Below are 22,055 nucleotides of genomic sequence, written 5' to 3'. Positions count from 1 at the left end.
TATCTTGATATATCTCGAGAACTACGCATCTGATCAAAAAACATCATAGAACATAAAAAGTAGGAAACCTAATTCTCTACAAAAAAGGTCTCTCAACATTTTGCCATAGCTCGCTTCGTTTCCGAGATATATGCAGATTTATCTCAAGGGAAGGGGCCTGACGGACATATTTCGAGATATTTCTTCTTCTTGTTGATCTTCTTCTGCACAGCTAAGCTGGAAGTGGCATTTGCGGCTCGCACTAGTGCACAGTTATCTCAAAGAAAGGGGCCACGGTGTTTCTGTATCTCTATTATGTTGGTGCGGCTTCGGAACTTTCAAATATCTTGATATATCTCGAGAACTACGCATCTGATCAAAAAATATCATAGAACATAAAAAGTAGGAAACTTAATTCTCTACGAAAAACGTCTCTTAACATTTTGCCATAGCTCGCTTCGTTTCCGAGATATATGCAGATTTATCTCAAGGGAAGGGGCCTGACGGACATATTTCGAGATATTTCTTCTTCTTGTTGTTCTTCTTCTGTACAGCTAAGCTGGAAGTGGCATTTGCAGCTCGCAATAGTGCAGAGTTATCTCAAAGAAAGGGGCCACGGTGTTTCTGTATCTCTATTATGTTGGTGCGGCTTCGGAACTTTTAAATATCACGATATATCTCGAAAACTACGCTTCTGATCAAAAAATATCATAGAACATAAATTGTAGGAAACATAATTCTCTACAAAAAACGTCTCTTAACATTTTGCCATAGCTCGCTTCGTTTCCGAGATATTTGCAGATTCAGCTCAAAGGAACGGGCCTGACGGACATATTTCGAGATATTTCTTCTTCTTGTTGTTCTTCTTCTGCACAGCTAAGCTGGAAGTGGCATTTGCAGCTCGCAATAGTGCAGAGTTATCTCAACGAAAGGGGCCACGGTGTTTCTGTATCTCTATTATGTTGGTGCGGCTTCGGAACTTTTAAATATCTTGATATATCTCGAGAACTACGCATCTGATCAAAAAATCTCATAGAACATAAAAAGTAGGAAACTTAATTCTCTACAAAAAAGGTCTCTTAACATTTTGCCATAGCTCGCTTCATTTCCGAGATATTTGCAGATTTATCTCAAGGGAAGGGGCCTGACGGACATATTTCGAGATATTTCTTCTTCTTGTTGTTCTTCTTCTGCACAGCTAAACTGGAAGTGGCATTTCCAGCTCGCAATAGTGCAGAGTTATCTCAAAGAAAGGGGCCACGGTGTTTCTGTATCTCTATTATGTTGGTGCGGCTTCGGAACTTTCAAATATCTTGATATATCTCGAGAACTACGCATCTGATCAAAAAATATCATAGAACATAAAAAGTAGGAAACTTAATTCTCTACAAAAAAGGTCTCTTAACATTTTGCCATAGCTCGCTTCGTTTCCGAGATATATGCAGATTTATCTCAAGGGAAGGGGCCTGACGGACATATTTCGAGATATTTCTTCTTCTTGTTGTTCTTCTTCTGCACAGCTAAGCTGGAAGTGGCATTTGCAGCTCGCAATAGTGCAGAGTTATCTCAAAGAAAGGGGCCACGGTGTTTCTGTATCTCTATTATGTTGGTGCGGCTTCGGAACTTTCAAATATCTTGATATATCTCGAGAACTACGCATCTGATCAAAAAATATCATAGAACATAAAAAGTAGGAAACTTAATTCTCTACAAAAAAGGTCTCTTAAGATTTTGCCATAGCTCGCTTCGTTTCCGAGATATATGCAGATTTATCTCAAGGGAAGGGGCCTGACGGACATATTTCGAGATATTTCTTCTTCTTGTTGTTCTTCTTCTGCACAGCTAAGCTGGAAGTGGCATTTGCAGCTCGCAATAGTGCAGAGTTATCTCAAAGAATGGGGCCACGGTGTTTCTGTATCTCTATTATGTTGGTGCGGCTTCGGATCTTTTAAATATCTCGATATATCTTGAAAACTACGCTTCTGATCAAAAAATATCATAGAGCATAACTTGTAGGAAACATAATTCTCTACAAAAAAGGTCTCTTAACATTTTGCCATAGCTCGCTTCGTTTCCGAGATATTTGCAGATATATCTCAAGGGAAGGGGCCTGACGGACATATTTCGAGATAGTTCTTCTTCTTGTTGTTCTTCTTCTGCACAGCTAAACTGGAAGTGGCATTTCCAGCTCGCAATAGTGCAGAGTTATCTCAAAGAAAGGGGCCACGGTGTTTCTGTATCTCTATTATGTTGGTGCGGCTTCGGAACTTTTAAATATCTTGATATATCTCGAGAACTACGCATCTGATCAAAAAATCTCATAGAACATAAAAAGTAGGAAACTTAATTCTCTACAAAAAAGGTCTCTTAACATTTTGCCATAGCTCGCTTCGTTTCCGAGATATTTGCAGATTTATCTCAAGGGAAGGGGCCTGACAGACATATTTCGAGATATTTCTTCTTCTTGTTGTTCTTCTTCTGCACAGCTAAGCTGGAAGTGGCATTTGCGGCTCGCACTAGTGCAGAGTTATCTCAAAGAAAGGGGCCACGGTGTTTCTGTATCTCTATTATGTTGGTGCGGCTTCGGAACTTTCAAATATCTTGATATATCTCGAGAACTACGCATCTGATCAAAAAATCTCATAGAACATAAAAAGTAGGAAACTTAATTCTCTACAAAAAAGGTCTCTTAACATTTTGCCATAGCTCGCTTCGTTTCCGAGATATATGCAGATTGATCTCAAGGGAAGGGGCCTGAGGGACATATTTCGAGATATTTCTTCTTCTTGTTGTTCTTCTTCTGCACAGCTAACCTGGAAGTGGCATTTGCAGCTCGCAATAGTGCAGAGTTATCTCAAAGGAAGGGGCCACGGTGTTTCTGTATCTCTATTATGTTGGTGCGGCTTCGGAACTTTTAAATATCTTGATATATCTCGAGAACTACGCATCTGATCAAAAAATATCATAGAACATAAAAAGTAGGAAACTTAATTCTCTACAAATAAAGTCTCTTAACATTTTGCCATAGCTCGCTTCGTTTCCGAGATATTTGCAGATTTATCTCAAGGGAAGGGGCCTGACGGACATATTTCGAGATATTTCTTCTTCTTGTTGTTCTTCTTCTGCACAGCTAAGCTGGAAGTGGCATTTGCAGCTCGCAATAGTGCAGAGTTATCTAGAAGAAAGGGGCCACGGTGTTTCTGTATCTCTATTATGTTGGTGCGGCTTCGAAACTTTTAAATATCTTGATATATCTCGAGAACTACGCAACTGATCAAAAAATATTATAGAACATAAAAAGTAGGAAACGTAATTCTCTACAAAAAAGGTCTCTTAACATTTTGCCATCGCTCGCTTCGTTTCCGAGATATTTGCAGATTTATCTCAAGGGAAGGGGCCTGACGGACATATTTCGAGATATTTCTTCTTCTTGTTGTTCTTCTTCTGCACAGCTAAGCTGGAAGTGGCATTTGCGGCTCGCACTAGTGCAGAGTTATCTCAAAGAAAGGGGCCACGGTGTTTCTGTATCTCTATTATGTTGGTGCGGCTTCGGAACTTTCAAATATCTTGATATATCTCGAGAACTACGCATCTGATCAAAAAATATCATAGAACGTAAAAAGTTGGAAACTTAATTCTCTACAAAAAAGGTCTCTTAACATTTTGCCATAGCTCGCTTCGTTTCCGAGATATATGCAGATTTATCTCAAGGGAAGGGGCCTGACGGACATATTTCGAGATATTTCTTCTTCTTGTTGTTCTTCTTCTGCACAGCTAAGCTGGAAGTGGCATTTGCAGCTCGCAATAGTGCAGAGTTATCTCAAAGAAAGGGGCCACGGTGTTTCTGTATCTCTATTATGTTGGTGCGGCTTCGGAACTTTCAAATATCTTGATATATCTCGAGAACTACGCATCTGATCAAAAAACATCATAGAACATAAAAAGTAGGAAACTTAATTCTCTACAAAAAAGGTCTCTTAACATTTTGCCATAGCTCGCTTCGTTTCCGAGATATATGCAGATTTATCTCAAGGGAAGGGGCCTGACGGACATATTTCGAGATATTTCTTCTTCTTGTTGTTCTTCTTCTGCACAGCTAAGCTGGAAGTGGCATTTGCAGCTCGCAATAGTGCAGAGTTATCTCAAAGAAAGGGGCCACGGTGTTTCTGTATCTCTATTATGTTGGTGCGGCTTCGGAACTTTCAAATATCTTGATATATCTCGAGAACTACGCATCTGATCAAAAAACATCATAGAACATAAAAAGTAGGAAACTTAATTCTCTACAAAAAAGGTCTCTTAACATTTTGCCATAGCTCGCTTCGTTTCCGAGATATATGCAGATTTATCTCAAGGGAAGGGGCCTGACGGACATATTTCGAGATATTTCTTCTTCTTGTTGTTCTTCTTCTGCACAGCTAAGCTGGAAGTGGCATTTGCGGCTCGCACTAGTGCACAGTTATCTCAAAGAAAGGGGCCACGGTGTTTCTGTATCTCTATTATGTTGGTGCGGCTTCGGAACTTTCAAATATCTTGATATATCTCGAGAACTACGCATCTGATCAAAAAATATCATAGAACATAAAAAGTAGGAAACTTAATTCTCTACGAAAAACGTCTCTTAACATTTTGCCATAGCTCGCTTCGTTTCCGAGATATATGCAGATTTATCTCAAGGGAAGGGGCCTGACGGACATATTTCGAGATATTTCTTCTTCTTGTTGTTCTTCTTCTGTACAGCTAAGCTGGAAGTGGCATTTGCAGCTCGCAATAGTGCAGAGTTATCTCAAAGAAAGGGGCCACGGTGTTTCTGTATCTCTATTATGTTGGTGCGGCTTCGGAACTTTCAAATATCTTGATATATCTCGAGAACTACGCATCTGATCAAAAAATATCATAGAACATAAAAAGTAGGAAACTTAATTCTCTACAAAAAAGGTCTCTTAACATTTTGCCATAGCTCGCTTCGTTTCCGAGATATATGCAGATTTATCTCAAGGGAAGGGGCCTGACGGACATATTTCGAGATATTTCTTCTTCTTGTTGTTCTTCTTCTGCACAGCTAAGCTGGAAGTGGCATTTGCAGCTCGCAATAGTGCAGAGTTATCTCAAAGAAAGGGGCCACGGTGTTTCTGTATCTCTATTATGTTGGTGCGGCTTCGGAACTTTCAAATATCTTGATATATCTCGAGAACTACGCATCTGATCAAAAAATATCATAGAACATAACTTGTAGGAAACATAATTCTCTACAAAAAAGGTCTCTTAACATTTTGCCATAGCTCGCTTCGTTTCCGAGATATTTGCAGATATATCTCAAGGGAAGGGGCCTGACGGACATATTTCGAGATATTTCTTCTTCTTGTTGTTCTTCTTCTGCACAGCTAAACTGGAAGTGGCATTTCCAGCTCGCAATAGTGCAGAGTTATCTCAAAGAAAGGGGCCACGGTGTTTCTGTATCTCTATTATGTTGGTGCGGCTTCGGATCTTTTAAATATCTCGATATATCTTGAATACTACGCTTCTGATCAAAAAATATCATAGAACATAACTTGTAGGAAACATAATTCTCTACAAAAAAGGTCTCTTAACATTTTGCCATAGCTCGCTTCGTTTCCGAGATATTTGCAGATTTATCTCAAGGGAAGGGGCCTGACGGACATATTTCGAGATATTTCTTCTTCTTGTTGTTCTTCTTCTGCACAGCTAAGCTGGAAGTGGCATTTGCAGCTCGCACTAGTGCAGAGTTATCTCAAAGAAAGGGGCCACGGTGTTTCTGTATCTCTATTATGTTGGTGCGGCTTCGGAACTTTTAAATATCTCGATATATCTCGAAAACTACGCTTCTGATCAAAAAATATCATACAACATAAATTGTAGGAAACATAATTCTCTACAAAAAACGTCTCTTAACATTTTGCCATAGCTCGCTTCGTTTCCGAGATATTTGCAGATTTATCTCAAGGGAAGGGGCCTGACGGACATATTTCGGGATATTTCTTCTTCTTGTTGTTCTTCTTCTGCACAGCTAAGCTGGAAGTGGCATTTGCGGCTCGCGCTAGTGCAGAGTTATCTCAAAGAAAGGGGCCACGGTGTTTCTGTATCTCTATTATGTTGGTGCGGCTTCGGAACTTTCAAATATCACGATATATCTCAAAAACTACGCTTCTGATCAAAAAATATCATAGAACATAACGTGTAGGAAACATAATTCTCTACAAAAAAGGTCTCTTAACATTTTGCCATAGCTCGCTTCGTTTCCGAGATATTTGCAGATATATCTCAAGGGAAGGGGCCTGACGGACATATTTCGAAATATTTCTTCTTCTTGTTGTTCTTCTTCTGCACAGCTAAACTGGAAGTGGCATTTCCAGCTCGCAATAGTGCAGAGATATCTCAAAGAAAGGGGCCACGGTGTTTCTGTATCTCTATTATGTTGGTGCGGCTTCGGAACTTTTAAATATCTTGATATATCTCGAGAACTACGCATCTGATCAAAACATATCATAGAACATAAAAAGTAGGAAACTTAATTCTCTACAAAAAAGGTCTTTTAACATTTTGCCATAGCTTGCTTCGTTTCCGAGATATTTGCAGATATATCTCAAGGGAAGGGGCCTGACGGACATATTTCGAAATATTTCTTCTTCTTGTTGTTCTTCCTCTGCACAGCTAAGCTGGAAGTGGCATTTGCGGCTCGCACTAGTGCAGAGTTATCTCAAAGAAAGGGGCCACGGTGTTTCTGTATCTCTATTATGTTGGTGCGGCTTCGGAACTTTTAAATATCTCGATATATCTCGAAAACTACGCTTCTGATCAAAAAATATCATAGCACATAAATTGTAGGAAACATAATTCTCTACAAAAAACGTCTCTTAACATTTTGCCATAGCTCGCTTCGTTTCCGAGATATTTGCAGATTTATCTCAAGGGAAGGGGCCTGACGGACATATTTCGAGATATTTCTTCTTCTTGTTGTTCTTCTTCTGCACAGCTAAGCTGGAAGTGGCATTTGCGGCTCGCACTAGTGCAGAGTTATCTCAAAGAAAGGGGCCACGGTGTTTCTGTATCTCTATTATGTTGGTGCGGCTTCGGAACTTTTAAATATCTTGATATATCTCGAGAACTACGCATCTGATCAAAAAATATCATAGAACATAAATTGTAGGAAACATAATTCTCTACAAAAAATGTCTCTTAACATTTTGCCATAGCTCGCTTCGTTTCCGAGATATTTGCAGATTCAGCTCAAAGGAACGGGCCTGACGGACATATTTCGAGATATTTCTTCTTCTTGTTGTTCTTCTTCTGCACAGCTAAGCTGGAAGTGGCATTTGCAGCTCGCAATAGTGCAGAGTAATCTCAAAGAAAGGGGCCACGGTGTTTCTGTATCTCTATTATGTTGGTGCGGCTTCGGAACTTTTAAATATCTTGATATATCTCGAGAACTACGCATCTGATCAAAAAATATCATAGAACATAAAAAGTAGGAAACTTAATTCTCTACAAAAAAGGTCCCTTAACATTTTGCCATAGCTCGCTTCGTTTCCGAGATATTTGCAGATTTATCTCAAGGGAAGGGGCCTGACGGACATATTTCGAGATATTTCTTCTTCTTGTTGTTCTTCTTCTGCACAGCTAAGCTGGAAGTGGCATTTGCGGCTCGCACTAGTGCAGAGTTATCTCGAAGAAAGGGGCCACGGTGTTTCTGTATCTCTATTATGTTGGTGCGGCTTCGGAACTTTTAAATATCTTGATATATCTCGAGAACTACGCATCTGATCAAAAAATATCATAGAACATAAAAAGTAGGAAACTTAATTCTCTACAAAAAACTTCTCTTAAGATTTTGCCATAGCTCGCTTCGTTTCCGAGATATTTGCAGATTTATCTCAAGGGAAGGGGCCTGACGGACATATTTCGAGATATTTCTTCTTCTTGTTGTTCTTCCTCTGCACAGCTAAGCTGGAAGTGGCATTTGCAGCTGGCAATAGTGCAGAGTTATCTCAAAGAAGGGGGCCACGGTGTTTCTGTATCTCTATTATGTTGGTGCGGCTTCGGAACTTTTAAATATCTTGATATATCTCGAGAAATACGCATCTGATCAAAAAATATCATAGAACATAAAAAGTAGGAAACTTAATTCTCTACAAAAAAGGTCTCTTAACATTTTGCCATAGCTCGCTTCGTTTCCGAGATATTTGCAGATTCAGCTCAAAGGAACGGGCCTGACGGACATATTTCGAGATATTTCTTCTTCTTGTTGTTCTTCTTCTGCACAGCTAAGCTGGAAGTGGCATTTGCAGCTCGCAATAGTGCAGAGTAATCTCAAAGAAAGGGGCCACGGTGTTTCTGTATCTCTATTATGTTGGTGCGGCTTCGGAACTTTTAAATATCTTGATATATCTCGAGAACTACGCATCTGATCAAAAAATATCATAGAACATAAAAAGTAGGAAGCTTAATTCTCTACAAAAAAGGTCTCTTAACATTTTGCCATAGCTCGCTTCGTTTCCGAGATATTTGCAGATTTATCTCAAGGGAAGGGGCCTGACGGACATATTTCGAGATATTTCTTCTTCTTGTTGTTCTTCTTCTGCACAGCTAAGCTGGAAGTGGCATTTGCGGCTCGCACTAGTGCAGAGTTATCTCGAAGAAAGGGGCCACGGTGTTTCTGTATCTCTATTATGTTGGTGCGGCTTCGGAACTTTTAAATATCTTGATATATCTCGAGAACTACGCATCTGATCAAAAAATATCATAGAACATAAAAAGTAGGAAACTTAATTCTCTACAAAAAAGGTCTCTTAACATTTTGCCATAGCTCGCTTCGTTTCCGAGATATTTGCAGATTTATCTCAAGGGAAGGGGCCTGACGGACATATTTCGAGATATTTCTTCTTCCTGTTGTTCTTCTTCTGCACAGCTAAGCTGGAAGTGGCATTTGCGGCTCGCACTAGTGCAGAGTTATCTCAAAGAAAGGGCCCACGGTGTTTCTGTATCTCTATTATGTTGGTGCGGCTTCGGAACTTTTAAATATCTTGATATATCTCGAGAACTACGCATCTGATCAAAAAATATCATAGAACATAAATAGTAGGCAACTTAATTCTCTACAAAAAAGGTCCCTCAACATTTTGCCATAGCTCGCTTCGTTTCCGAGATATTTGCACATTTATCTCAAGGGAAGCGGCCTAACGGACATATTTCGAGATATTTCTTCTTCTTGTTGTTCTTCTTCTGCACAGCTAAGCTGGAAGTGGCATTTGCGGCTCGCACTAGTGCAGAGTTATCTCAAAGAAAGGGGCCACGGTGTTTCTGTATCTCTATTATGTTGGTGCGGCTTCGGAACTTTTAAATATCTCGATATATCTCGAAAACTACGCTTCTGATCAAAAAATATCATAGCACATAAATTGTAGGAAACATAATTCTCTACAAAAAACGTCTCTTAACATTTTGCCATAGCTCGCTTCGTTTCCGAGATATTTGCAGATTTATCTCAAGGGAAGGGGCCTGGCGGACATATTTCGAGATATTTCTTCTTCTTGTTGTTCTTCTTCTGCACAGCTAAGCTGGAAGTGGCATTTGCAGCTCGCACTAGTGCAGAGTTATCTCAAAGAAAGGGGCCACGGTGTTTCTGTATCTCTATTATGTTGGTGCGGCTTCGGAACTTTTAAATATCTTGATATATCTCGAGAACTACGCATCTGATCAAAAAATATCATAGAACATAAATAGTAGGCAACTTAATTCTCTACAAAAAAGGTCCCTCAACATTTTGCCATAGCTCGCTTCGTTTCCGAGATATTTGCACATTTATCTCAAGGGAAGCGGCCTAACGGACATATTTCGAGATATTTCTTCTTCTTGTTGTTCTTCTTCTGCACAGCTAAGCTGGAAGTGGCATTTGCGGCTCGCACTAGTGCAGAGTTATCTCAAAGAAAGGGGCCACGGTGTTTCTGTATCTCTATTATGTTGGTGCGGCTTCGGAACTTTTAAATATCTCGATATATCTCGAAAACTACGCTTCTGATCAAAAAATATCATAGCACATAAATTGTAGGAAACATAATTCTCTACAAAAAACGTCTCTTAACATTTTGCCATAGCTCGCTTCGTTTCCGAGATATTTGCAGATTTATCTCAAGGGAAGGGGCCTGGCGGACATATTTCGAGATATTTCTTCTTCTTGTTGTTCTTCTTCTGCACAGCTAAGCTGGAAGTGGCATTTGCAGCTCGCACTAGTGCAGAGTTATCTCAAAGAAAGGGGCCACGGTGTTTCTGTATCTCTATTATGTTGGTGCGGCTTCGGAACTTTTAAATATCTTGATATATCTCGAGAACTACGCATCTGATCAAAAAATATCATAGAACATAAATTGTAGGAAACATAATTCTCTACAAAAAATGTCTCTTAACATTTTGCCATAGCTCGCTTCGTTTCCGAGATATTTGCAGATTCAGCTCAAAGGAACGGGCCTGACGGACATATTTCGAGATATTTCTTCTTCTTGTTGTTCTTCTTCTGCACAGCTAAGCTGGAAGTGGCATTTGCAGCTCGCAATAGTGCAGAGTAATCTCAAAGAAAGGGGCCACGGTGTTTCTGTATCTCTATTATGTTGGTGCGGCTTCGGAACTTTTAAATATCTTGATATATCTCGAGAACTACGCATCTGATCAAAAAATATCATAGAACATAAAAAGTAGGAAACTTAATTCTCTACAAAAAAGGTCCCTTAACATTTTGCCATAGCTCGCTTCGTTTCCGAGATATTTGCAGATTTATCTCAAGGGAAGGGGACTGACGGACATATTTCGAGATATTTCTTCTTATTGTTGTTCTTCTTCTGCACAGCTAAGCTGGAAGTGGCATTTGCGGCTCGCACTAGTGCAGAGTTATCTCAAAGAAAGGGGCCACGGTGTTTCTGTATCTCTATTATGTTGGTGCGGCTTCGGAACTTTTAAATATCTTGATATATCTCGGGAACTACGCATCTGATCAAAAAATATCATAGAACATAAAAAGTAGGAAACTTAATTCTCTACAAAAAAGGTCTCTTAACATTTTGCCATAGCTCGCTTCGTTTCCGAGATATTTGCAGATTTATCTCAAGGGAAGGGGCCTGACGGACATATTTCGAGATATTTCTTCTTCCTGTTGTTCTTCTTCTGCACAGCTAAGCTGGAAGTGGCATTTGCGGCTCGCACTAGTGCAGAGTTATCTCAAAGAAAGGGGCCACGGTGTTTCTGTATCTCTATTATGTTGGTGCGGCTTCGGAACTTTTAAATATCTTGATATATCTCGAGAACTACGCATCTGATCAAAAAATATCATAGAACATAAATAGTAGGAAACTTAATTCTCTACAAAAAAGGTCCCTCAACATTTTGCCATAGCTCGCTTCGTTTCCGAGATATTTGCACATTTATCTCAAGGGAAGCGGCCTAACGGACATATTTCGAGATATTTCTTCTTCTTGTTGTTCTTCTTCTGCACAGCTAAGCTGGAAGTGGCATTTGCGGCTCGCACTAGTGCAGAGTTATCTCAAAGAAAGGGGCCACGGTGTTTCTGTATCTCTATTATGTTGGTGCGGCTTCGGAACTTTTAAATATCTTGATATATCTCGAGAACTACGCATCTGATCAAAAAATATCATAGAACATAAATTGTAGGAAACATAATTCTCTACAAAAAATGTCTCTTAACATTTTGCCATAGCTCGCTTCGTTTCCGAGATATTTGCAGATTCAGCTCAAAGGAACGGGCCTGACGGACATATTTCGAGATATTTCTTCTTCTTGTTGTTCTTCTTCTGCACAGCTAAGCTGGAAGTGGCATTTGCAGCTCGCAATAGTGCAGAGTAATCTCAAAGAAAGGGGCCACGGTGTTTCTGTATCTCTATTATGTTGGTGCGGCTTCGGAACTTTTAAATATCTTGATATATCTCGAGAACTACGCATCTGATCAAAAAATATCATAGAACATAAAAAGTAGGAAACTTAATTCTCTACAAAAAAGGTCCCTTAACATTTTGCCATAGCTCGCTTCGTTTCCGAGATATTTGCAGATTTATCTCAAGGGAAGGGGACTGACGGACATATTTCGAGATATTTCTTCTTATTGTTGTTCTTCTTCTGCACAGCTAAGCTGGAAGTGGCATTTGCGGCTCGCACTAGTGCAGAGTTATCTCAAAGAAAGGGGCCACGGTGTTTCTGTATCTCTATTATGTTGGTGCGGCTTCGGAACTTTTAAATATCTTGATATATCTCGGGAACTACGCATCTGATCAAAAAATATCATAGAACATAAAAAGTAGGAAACTTAATTCTCTACAAGAAAGGTCTCTTAACATTTTGCCATAGCTCGCTTCGTTTCCGAGATATTTGCAGATTTATCTCAAGGGAAGGGGCCTGACGGACATATTTCGAGATATTTCTTCTTCCTGTTGTTCTTCTTCTGCACAGCTAAGCTGGAAGTGGCATTTGCAGCTCGCACTAGTGCAGAGTTATCTCAAAGAAAGGGGCCACGGTGTTTCTGTATCTCTATTATGTTGGTGCGGCTTCGGAACTTTTAAATATCTTGATATATCTCGAGAACTACGCATCTGATCAAAAAATATCATAGAACATAAATAGTAGGAAACTTAATTCTCTACAAAAAAGGTCCCTCAACATTTTGCCATAGCTCGCTTCGTTTCCGAGATATTTGCACATTTATCTCAAGGGAAGCGGCCTAACGGACATATTTCGAGATATTTCTTCTTCTTGTTGTTCTTCTTCTGCACAGCTAAGCTGGAAGTGGCATTTGCGGCTCGCACTAGTGCAGAGTTATCTCAAAGAAAGGGGCCACGGTGTTTCTGTATCTCTATTATGTTGGTGCGGCTTCGGAACTTTTAAATATCTCGATATATCTCGAAAACTACGCTTCTGATCAAAGAATATCATAGCACATAAATTGTAGGAAACATAATTCTCTACAAAAAACGTCTCTTAACATTTTGCCATAGCTCGCTTCGTTTCCGAGATATTTGCAGATTTATCTCAAGGGAAGGGGCCTGACGGACATATTTCGAGATATTTCTTCTTCTTGTTGTTCTTCTTCTGCACAGCTAAGCTGGAAGTGGCATTTGCGGCTCGCACTAGTGCAGAGTTATCTCAAAGAAAGGGGCCACGGTGTTTCTGTATCTCTATTATGTTGGTGCGGCTTCGGAACTTTTAAATATCTTGATATATCTCGAGAACTACGCATCTGATCAAAAAATATCATAGAACATAAATTGTAGGAAACATAATTCTCTACAAAAAATGTCTCTTAACATTTTGCCATAGCTCGCTTCGTTTCCGAGATATTTGCAGATTCAGCTCAAAGGAACGGGCCTGACGGACATATTTCGAGATATTTCTTCTTCTTGTTGTTCTTCTTCTGCACAGCTAAGCTGGAAGTGGCATTTGCAGCTCGCAATAGTGCAGAGTAATCTCAAAGAAAGGGGCCACGGTGTTTCTGTATCTCTATTATGTTGGTGCGGCTTCGGAACTTTTAAATATCTTGATATATCTCGAGAACTACGCATCTGATCAAAAAATATCATAGAACATAAAAAGTAGGAAACTTAATTCTCTACAAAAAAGGTCCCTTAACATTTTGCCATAGCTCGCTTCGTTTCCGAGATATTTGCAGATTTATCTCAAGGGAAGGGGCCTGACGGACATATTTCGAGATATTTCTTCTTATTGTTGTTCTTCTTCTGCACAGCTAAGCTGGAAGTGGCATTTGCGGCTCGCACTAGTGCAGAGTTATCTCAAAGAAAGGGGCCACGGTGTTTCTGTATCTCTATTATGTTGGTGCGGCTTCGGAACTTTTAAATATCTTGATATATCTCGAGAACTACGCATCTGATCAAAAAATATCATAGAACATAAATTGTAGGAAACATAATTCTCTACAAAAAACGTCTCTTAACATTTTGCCATAGCTTGCTTCGTTTCCGAGATATTTGCAGATTCAGCTCAAAGGAACGGGCCTGACGGACATATTTCGAGATATTTCTTCTTCTTGTTGTTCTTCTTCTGCACAGCTAAGCTGGAAGTGGCATTTGCAGCTCGCAATAGTGCAGAGTAATCTCAAAGAAAGGGGCCACGGTGTTTCTGTATCTCTATTATGTTGGTGCGGCTTCGGAACTTTTAAATATCTTGATATATCTCGAGAACTACGCATCTGATCAAAAAATATCATAGAACATAAAAAGTAGGAAACTTAATTCTCTACAAAAAAGGTCTCTTAACATTTTGCCATAGCTCGCTTCGTTTCCGAGATATTTGCAGATTTATCTCAAGGGAAGGGGCCTGACGGACATATTTCGAGATATTTCTTCTTCTTGTTGTTCTTCTTCTGCACAGCTAAGCTGGAAGTGGCATTTGCGGCTCGCACTAGTGCAGAGTTATCTCGAAGAAAGGGGCCACGGTGTTTCTGTATCTCTATTATGTTGGTGCGGCTTCGGAACTTTTAAATATCTTGATATATCTCGAGAACTACGCATCTGATCAAAAAATATCATAGAACATAAAAAGTAGGAAACTTAATTCTCTACAAAAAAGGTCTCTTATCATTTTGCCATAGCTCGCTTCGTTTCCGAGATATTTGCAGATTTATCTCAAGGGAAGGGGCCTGACGGACATATTTCGAGATATTTCTTCTTCTTGTTGTTCTTCTTCTGCACAGCTAAGTTGGAAGTGGCATTTGCGGCTCGCACTAGTGCAGAGTTATCTCAAAGAAAGGGGCCACGGTGTTTCTGTATCTCTATTATGTTGGTGCGGCTTCGGAACTTTTAAATATCTTGATATATCTCGAGAACTACGCATCTGATCAAAAAATATCATAGAACATAAATTGTAGGAAACATAATTCTCTACAAAAAATGTCTCTTAACATTTTGCCATAGCTCGCTTCGTTTCCGAGATATTTGCAGATTCAGCTCAAAGGAACGGGCCTGACGGACATATTTCGAGATATTTCTTCTTCTTGTTGTTCTTCTTCTGCACAGCTAAGCTGGAAGTGGCATTTGCAGCTCGCAATAGTGCAGAGTAATCTCAAAGAAAGGGGCCACGGTGTTTCTGTATCTCTATTATGTTGGTGCGGCTTCGGAACTTTTAAATATCTTGATATATCTCGAGAACTACGCATCTGATCAAAAAATATCATAGAACATAAAAAGTAGGAAACTTAATTCTCTACAAAAAAGGTCCCTTAACATTTTGCCATAGCTCGCTTCGTTTCCGAGATATTTGCAGATTTATCTCAAGGGAAGGGGCCTGACGGACATATTTCGAGATATTTCTTCTTATTGTTGTTCTTCTTCTGCACAGCTAAGCTGGAAGTGGCATTTGCGGCTCGCACTAGTGCAGAGTTATCTCAAAGAAAGGGGCCACGGTGTTTCTGTATCTCTATTATGTTGGTGCGGCTTCGGAACTTTTAAATATCTTGATATATCTCGAGAACTACGCATCTGATCAAAAAATATCATAGAACATAAATTGTAGGAAACATAATTCTCTACAAAAAACGTCTCTTAACATTTTGCGATAGCTTGCTTCGTTTCCGAGATATTTGCAGATTCAGCTCAAAGGAACGGGCCTGACGGACATATTTCGAGATATTTCTTCTTCTTGTTGTTCTTCTTCTGCACAGCTAAGCTGGAAGTGGCATTTGCAGCTCGCAATAGTGCAGAGTAATCTCAAAGAAAGGGGCCACGGTGTTTCTGTATCTCTATTATGTTGGTGCGGCTTCGGAACTTTTAAATATCTTGATATATCTCGAGAACTACGCATCTGATCAAAAAATATCATAGAACATAAAAAGTAGGAAACTTAATTCTCTACAAAAAAGGTCTCTTAACATTTTGCCATAGCTCGCTTCGTTTCCGAGATATTTGCAGATTTATCTCAAGGGAAGGGGCCTGACGGACATATTTCGAGATATTTCTTCTTCTTGTTGTTCTTCTTCTGCACAGCTAAGCTGGAAGTGGCATTTGCGGCTCGCACTAGTGCAGAGTTATCTCGAAGAAAGGGGCCACGGTGTTTCTGTATCTCTATTATGTTGGTGCGGCTTCGGAACTTTTAAATATCTTGATATATCTCGAGAACTACGCATCTGATCAAAAAATATCATAGAACATAAAAAGTAGGAAACTTAATTCTCTACAAAAAAGGTCTCTTATCATTTTGCCATAGCTCGCTTCGTTTCCGAGATATTTGCAGATTTATCTCAAGGGAAGGGGCCTGACGGACATATTTCGAGATATTTCTTCTTCTTGTTGTTCTTCTTCTGCACAGCTAAGCTGGAAGTGGCATTTGCGGCTCGCACTAGTGCAGAGTTATCTCGAAGAAAGGGGCCACGGTGTTTCTGTATCTCTATTATGTTGGTGTGGCTTCGGAACTTTTAAATATCTTGATATATCTCGAGAACTACGCATCTGATCAAAAAATATCATAGAACATAAAAAGTAGGAAACTTAATTCTCTACAAAAAAGGTCTCTTATCATTTTGCCATAGCTCGCTTCGTTTCCGAGATATTTGCAGATTTATCTCAAGGGAAGGGGCCTGACGGACATATTTCGAGATATTTCTTCTTCTTGTTGTTCTTCCTCTGCACAGCTAAGCTGGAAGTGGCATTTGCAGCTCGCAATAGTGCAGAGTAATCTCAAAGAAAGGGGCCACGGTGTTTCTGTATCTCTATTATGTTGGTGCGGCTTCGGAACTTTTAAATATCTTGATATATCTCGAGAACTACGCATCTGATCAAAAAATATCATAGAACATAAAAAGTAGGAAACTTAATTCTCTACAAAAAACGTCTCTTAACATTTTGCCATAGCTCGCTTCGTTTCCGAGATATTTGCAGATTTATCTCAAGGGAAGGGGCCTGACGGACATATTTCGAGATATTTCTTCTTCTTATTGTTCTTCTTCTGCACAGCTAAGTTGGAAGTGGCATTTGCGGCTCGCACTAGTGCAGAGTTATCTCAAAGAAAGGGGCCACGGTGTTTCTGTATCTCTATTATGTTGGTGCGGCTTCGGAACTTTTAAATATCTTGATATATCTCGAGAACTACGCATCTGATCAAAAAATATCATAGAACATAAATAGTAGGAAACTTAATTCTCTACAAAAAAGGTCCCTCAACATTTTGCCATAGCTCGCTTCGTTTCCGAGATATTTGCACATTTATCTCAAGGGAAGCGGCCTGACGGACATATTTCGAGATATTTCTTCTTCTTGTTGTTCTTCTTCTGCACAGCTAAGCTGGAAGTGGCATTTGCGGCTCGCACTAGTGCAGAGTTATCTCGAAGAAAGGGGCCACGGTGTTTCTGTATCTCTATTATGTTGGTGCGGCTTCGGAACTTTTAAATATCTTGATATATCTCGAGAACTACGCATCTGATCAAAAAATATCATAGAACATAAAAAGTAGGAAACTTAATTCTCTACAAAAAAGGTCCCTTAACATTTTGCCATAGCTCGCTTCGTTTCCGAGATATTTGCAGATTTATCTCAAGGGAAGGGGCCTGACGGACATATTTCGAGATATTTCTTCTTATTGTTGTTCTTCTTCTGCACAGCTAAGCTGGAAGTGGCATTTGCGGCTCGCACTAGTGCAGAGTTATCTCAAAGAAAGGGGCCACGGTGTTTCTGTATCTCTATTATGTTGGTGCGGCTTCGGAACTTTTAAATATCTTGATATATCTCGAGAACTACGCATCTGATCAAAAAATATCATAGAACATAAATTGTAGGAAACATAATTCTCTACAAAAAACGTCTCTTAACATTTTGCGATAGCTTGCTTCGTTTCCGAGATATTTGCAGATTCAGCTCAAAGGAACGGGCCTGACGGACATATTTCGAGATATTTCTTCTTCTTGTTGTTCTTCTTCTGCACAGCTAAGCTGGAAGTGGCATTTGCAGCTCGCAATAGTGCAGAGTAATCTCAAAGAAAGGGGCCACGGTGTTTCTGTATCTCTATTATGTTGGTGCGGCTTCGGAACTTTTAAATATCTTGATATATCTCGAGAACTACGCATCTGATCAAAAAATATCATAGAACATAAAAAGTAGGAAACTTAATTCTCTACAAAAAAGGTCTCTTAACATTTTGCCATAGCTCGCTTCGTTTCCGAGATATTTGCAGATTTATCTCAAGGGAAGGGGCCTGACGGACATATTTCGAGATATTTCTTCTTCTTGTTGTTCTTCTTCTGCACAGCTAAGCTGGAAGTGGCATTTGCGGCTCGCACTAGTGCAGAGTTATCTCGAAGAAAGGGGCCACGGTGTTTCTGTATCTCTATTATGTTGGTGCGGCTTCGGAACTTTTAAATATCTTGATATATCTCGAGAACTACGCATCTGATCAAAAAATATCATAGAACATAAAAAGTAGGAAACTTAATTCTCTACAAAAAAGGTCTCTTATCATTTTGCCATAGCTCGCTTCGTTTCCGAGATATTTGCAGATTTATCTCAAGGGAAGGGGCCTGACGGACATATTTCGAGATATTTCTTCTTCTTGTTGTTCTTCTTCTGCACAGCTAAGCTGGAAGTGGCATTTGCGGCTCGCACTAGTGCAGAGTTATCTCGAAGAAAGGGGCCACGGTGTTTCTGTATCTCTATTATGTTGGTGTGGCTTCGGAACTTTTAAATATCTTGATATATCTCGAGAACTACGCATCTGATCAAAAAATATCATAGAACATAAAAAGTAGGAAACTTAATTCTCTACAAAAAAGGTCTCTTATCATTTTGCCATAGCTCGCTTCGTTTCCGAGATATTTGCAGATTTATCTCAAGGGAAGGGGCCTGACGGACATATTTCGAGATATTTCTTCTTCTTGTTGTTCTTCCTCTGCACAGCTAAGCTGGAAGTGGCATTTGCAGCTCGCAATAGTGCAGAGTAATCTCAAAGAAAGGGGCCACGGTGTTTCTGTATCTCTATTATGTTGGTGCGGCTTCGGAACTTTTAAATATCTTGATATATCTCGAGAACTACGCATCTGATCAAAAAATATCATAGAACATAAAAAGTAGGAAACTTAATTCTCTACAAAAAACGTCTCTTAACATTTTGCCATAGCTCGCTTCGTTTCCGAGATATTTGCAGATTTATCTCAAGGGAAGGGGCCTGACGGACATATTTCGAGATATTTCTTCTTCTTGTTGTTCTTCTTCTGCACAGCTAAGTTGGAAGTGGCATTTGCGGCTCGCACTAGTGCAGAGTTATCTCAAAGAAAGGGGCCACGGTGTTTCTGTATCTCTATTATGTTGGTGCGGCTTCGGAACTTTTAAATATCTTGATATATCTCGAGAACTACGCATCTGATCAAAAAATATCATAGAACATAAATAGTAGGAAACTTAATTCTCTACAAAAAAGGTCCCTCAACATTTTGCCATAGCTCGCTTCGTTTCCGAGATATTTGCACATTTATCTCAAGGGAAGCGGCCTGACGGACATATTTCGAGATATTTCTTCTTCTTGTTGTTCTTCTTCTGCACAGCTAAGCTGGAAGTGGCATTTGCGGCTCGCACTAGTGCAGAGTTATCTCGAAGAAAGGGGCCACGGTGTTTCTGTATCTCTATTATGTTGGTGCGGCTTCGGAACTTTTAAATATCTTGATATATCTCGAGAACTACGCATCTGATCAAAAAATATCATAGAACATAAAAAGTAGGAAACTTAATTCTCTACAAAAAAGGTCTCTTATCATTTTGCCATAGCTCGCTTCGTTTCCGAGATATTTGCAGATTTATCTCAAGGGAAGGGGCCTGACGGACATATTTCGAGATATTTCTTCTTCTTGTTGTTCTTCTTCTGCACAGCTAAGCTGGAAGTGGCATTTGCGGCTCGCACTAGTGCAGAGTTATCTCGAAGAAAGGGGCCACGGTGTTTCTGTATCTCTATTATGTTGGTGCGGCTTCGGAACTTTTAAATATCTTGATATATCTCGAGAACTACGCATCTGATCAAAAAATATCATAGAACATAAAAAGTAGGAAACTTAATTCTCTACAAAAAAGGTCTCTTATCATTTTGCCATAGCTCGCTTCGTTTCCGAGATATTTGCAGATTTATCTCAAGGGAAGGGGCCTGACGGACATATTTCGAGATATTTCTTCTTCTTGTTGTTCTTCTTCTGCACAGCTAAGCTGGAAGTGGCATTTGCGGCTCGCACTAGTGCAGAGTTATCTCGAAGAAAGGGGCCACGGTGTTTCTGTATCTCTATTATGTTGGTGTGGCTTCGGAACTTTTAAATATCTTGATATATCTCGAGAACTACGCATCTGATCAAAAAATATCATAGAACATAAAAAGTAGGAAACTTAATTCTCTACAAAAAAGGTCTCTTATCATTTTGCCATAGCTCGCTTCGTTTCCGAGATATTTGCAGATTTATCTCAAGGGAAGGGGCCTGACGGACATATTTCGAGATATTTCTTCTTCTTGTTGTTCTTCCTCTGCACAGCTAAGCTGGAAGTGGCATTTGCAGCTCGCAATAGTGCAGAGTAATCTCAAAGAAAGGGGCCACGGTGTTTCTGTATCTCTATTATGTTGGTGCGGCTTCGGAACTTTTAAATATCTTGATATATCTCGAGAACTACGCATCTGATCAAAAAATATCATAGAACATAAAAAGTAGGAAACTTAATTCTCTACAAAAAACGTCTCTTAACATTTTGCCATAGCTCGCTTCGTTTCCGAGATATTTGCAGATTTATCTCAAGGGAAGGGGCCTGACGGACATATTTCGAGATATTTCTTCTTCTTGTTGTTCTTCTTCTGCACAGCTAAGTTGGAAGTGGCATTTGCGGCTCGCACTAGTGCAGAGTTATCTCAAAGAAAGGGGCCACGGTGTTTCTGTATCTCTATTATGTTGGTGCGGCTTCGGAACTTTTAAATATCTTGATATATCTCGAGAACTACGCATCTGATCAAAAAATATCATAGAACATAAAAAGTAGGAAACTTAATTCTCTACAAAAAAGGTCTCTTAACATTTTGCCATAGCTCGCTTCGTTTCCGAGATATTTGCAGATTTATCTCAAGGGAAGGGGCCTGACGGACATATTTCGAGATATTTCTTCTTCCTGTTGTTCTTCTTCTGCACAGCTAAGCTGGAAGTGGCATTTGCGGCTCGCACTAGTGCAGAGTTACCTCAAAGAAAGGGGCCACGGTGTTTCTGTATCTCTATTATGTTGGTGCGGCTTCGGAACTTTTAAATATCTTGATATATCTCGAGAACTACGCATCTGATCAAAAAATATCATAGAACATAAATAGTAGGAAACTTAATTCTCTACAAAAAAGGTCCCTCAACATTTTGCCATAGCTCGCTTCGTTTCCGAGATATTTGCACATTTATCTCAAGGGAAGCGGCCTAACGGACATATTTCGAGATATTTCTTCTTCTTGTTGTTCTTCTTCTGCACAGCTAAGCTGGAAGTGGCATTTGCGGCTCGCACTAGTGCACAGTTATCTCAAAGAAAGGGGCCACGGTGTTTCTGTATCTCTATTATGTTGGTGCGGCTTCGGAACTTTTAAATATCTCGATATATCTCGAGAACTACGCATCTGATCAAAAAATATCATAGAACATAAAAAGTAGGAAACTTAATTCTCTACAAAAAAGGTCCCTTAACATTTTGCCATAGCTCGCTTCTTTTCCGAGATATTTGCAGATTTATCTCAAGGGAAGGGGCCTGACGGACATATTTCGAGATATTTCTTCTTCTTGTTGTTCTTCTTCTGCACAGCTAAGCTGGAAGTGGCATTTGCGGCTCGCACTAGTGCAGAGTTATCTCGAAGAAAGGGGCCACGGTGTTTCTGTATCTCTATTATGTTGGTGCGGCTTCGGAACTTTTAAATATCTTGATATATCTCGAGAACTACGCATCTGATCAAAAAATATCATAGAACATAAAAAGTAGGAAACTTAATTCTCTACAAAAAAGTTCTCTTAAGATTTTGCCATAGCTCGCTTCGTTTCCGAGATATTTGCAGATTTATCTCAAGGGAAGGGGCCT

The sequence above is a fragment of the Osmia lignaria genome, unplaced genomic scaffold (genome assembly GCF_051020975.1).
Source record: "Osmia lignaria lignaria isolate PbOS001 unplaced genomic scaffold, iyOsmLign1 scaffold0003, whole genome shotgun sequence".
Lineage (NCBI taxonomy): Eukaryota > Metazoa > Arthropoda > Insecta > Hymenoptera > Megachilidae > Osmia > Osmia lignaria.
This window is presented reverse-complemented; position numbering follows the sequence as displayed.